This window comes from Sordaria macrospora, chromosome 2, assembly GCF_033870435.1.
Source record: "Sordaria macrospora chromosome 2, complete sequence".
Taxonomy (NCBI): Eukaryota; Fungi; Ascomycota; class Sordariomycetes; order Sordariales; family Sordariaceae; genus Sordaria; species Sordaria macrospora.
This window is the reverse complement of record NC_089372.1, coordinates 6,372,501-6,375,000: the sequence shown is the minus strand read 5'-3', so window position 1 is coordinate 6,375,000 and position 2,500 is coordinate 6,372,501. Positions and strand designations below refer to the sequence as shown.

Genomic DNA, 2,500 nt, shown 5'->3' with positions numbered 1-2,500 from the left:
CGATTTTTAAAATTTCCCATACTGGGGAATTTCGCGGAAATCGGAAAGTCGCGACTCAGACCGTCGGGTCGCACCTTTCCCAGACTAGCGGTCGGAGGGTATACAAGAAGGAGCGATGGAGAGCAATGGGAAAGAGCGAGCAGTAAGACTGCTCGGTCGTTCCCGCCTCCTGCTCTCTCTTAGAGGGGTATGGGTAAGGACGCACAGGGCCTACCCGTTCTGTAAGGTGCTCCCCAGTGGGGGCGCCTTTCATAAACCTTCTGCGGGAGGGCTGCTCTGGCCAGTGGCCTAGGCACCTTCCCGCGGTAACCTGCAAAGGAAACCAAGTTCCAGTTTATGGAGTGTTGTTATCGCGTGGCTTCCTACGGTCTGCCGGGGAGTCAACGTTAACAGCACGAGCCACCTCAGCACCGTTCCAGCAAAGGCCCTGCCTCTGCCGGGCGGCATCTGAGAAGATCCTGCAGGCGCTAGGGAGTACCCCATAAGCGCCGAGGGGTGGGCTCTGTGGATGACTGGCCGTTGGCCAAACTTATCTACAAGCCGCCGGGGGTACCGGCCAGCTGGGGAAGCCTTCGGGCAGAACCTTTTGTGCTGGGCCTCCTCTTGGGGCGCATAGGCGGTGTGCGAGAGACGCTCAGCGTTCTCCCGTCCTCCTGCCGACCGCGCTCTGGGGAATTCAGGAGGGGAAAGCAGATGCGTGTCTCGAGGCAAGAACGGCCCTGCCGATCGAGCTTCGGACCGCCTACCTACGTAACTTAGTGAACTCTTCCGCTCGTTCGCGAGCGGTTAGCCTTCCCAGGCGCACGATAGTTACCTGGTTGATTCTGCCAGTAGTCATATGCTTGTCTCAAAGATTAAGCCATGCATGTCTAAGTTTAAGCAATTAAACCGCGAAACTGCGAATGGCTCATTAAATCAGTTATCGTTTATTTGATAGTACCTTACTACATGGATAACCGTGGTAATTCTAGAGCTAATACATGCTAAAAACCCCGACTTCGGAAGGGGTGTATTTATTAGATTAAAAACCAATGCCCTTCGGGGCTTCCTGGTGATTCATGATAACTTCTCGAATCGCACGGCCTTGCGCCGGCGATGGTTCATTCAAATTTCTGCCCTATCAACTTTCGACGGCTGGGTCTTGGCCAGCCATGGTGACAACGGGTAACGGAGGGTTAGGGCTCGACCCCGGAGAAGGAGCCTGAGAAACGGCTACTACATCCAAGGAAGGCAGCAGGCGCGCAAATTACCCAATCCCGACACGGGGAGGTAGTGACAATAAATACTGATACAGGGCTCTTTTGGGTCTTGTAATTGGAATGAGTACAATTTAAATCCCTTAACGAGGAACAATTGGAGGGCAAGTCTGGTGCCAGCAGCCGCGGTAATTCCAGCTCCAATAGCGTATATTAAAGTTGTTGAGGTTAAAAAGCTCGTAGTGAACCTTGGGCCTAGCCGGCCGGTCCGCCTCACCGCGTGCACTGGCTCGGTTGGGCCTTTCCTTCTGGAGAACCGCATGCCCTTCACTGGGTGTGTCGGGGAACCAGGACTTTTACTCTGAACAAATTAGATCGCTTAAAGAAGGCCTATGCTCGAATACATTAGCATGGAATAATAGAATAGGACGTGTGGTTCTATTTTGTTGGTTTCTAGGACCGCCGTAATGATTAATAGGGACAGTCGGGGGCATCAGTATTCAATTGTCAGAGGTGAAATTCTTGGATTTATTGAAGACTAACTACTGCGAAAGCATTTGCCAAGGATGTTTTCATTAATCAGGAACGAAAGTTAGGGGATCGAAGACGATCAGATACCGTCGTAGTCTTAACCATAAACTATGCCGATTAGGGATCGGACGATGTTATTTTTTGACTCGTTCGGCACCTTACGATAAATCAAAATGTTTGGGCTCCTGGGGGAGTATGGTCGGCAAGGCTGAAACTTAAAGAAATTGACGGAAGGGCACCACCAGGGGTGGAGCCTGCGGCTTAATTTGACTCAACACGGGGAAACTCACCAGGTCCAGACACGATGAGGATTGACAGATTGAGAGCTCTTTCTTGATTTCGTGGGTGGTGGTGCATGGCCGTTCTTAGTTGGTGGAGTGATTTGTCTGCTTAATTGCGATAACGAACGAGACCTTAACCTGCTAAATAGCCCGTATTGCTTTGGCAGTACGCTGGCTTCTTAGAGGGACTATCGGCTCAAGCCGATGGAAGTTTGAGGCAATAACAGGTCTGTGATGCCCTTAGATGTTCTGGGCCGCACGCGCGCTACACTGACACAGCCAGCGAGTACTCCCTTGGCCGGAAGGTCCGGGTAATCTTGTTAAACTGTGTCGTGCTGGGGATAGAGCATTGCAATTATTGCTCTTCAACGAGGAATCCCTAGTAAGCGCAAGTCATCAGCTTGCGTTGATTACGTCCCTGCCCTTTGTACACACCGCCCGTCGCTACTACCGATTGAATGGCTCAGTGAGGCTTCCGGACTGGCCCAGGGA

General features: G+C 51.9%; 1 non-coding gene across 1 annotated transcript in view; it reads left to right on the top strand.

Moving 5' to 3' along the window:
- Nucleotides 1–807: 807 nt before the first annotated feature.
- SMAC4_13394 overlaps nt 808–2,500 on the top strand; it is a 1,800-nt gene continuing 107 nt past the window's right edge. The window contains exon 1 of the ribosomal RNA XR_010715276.1: nt 808–2,500. This exon is cut by the window's right edge and continues 107 nt beyond it. This is a non-coding gene — a ribosomal RNA (18S ribosomal RNA).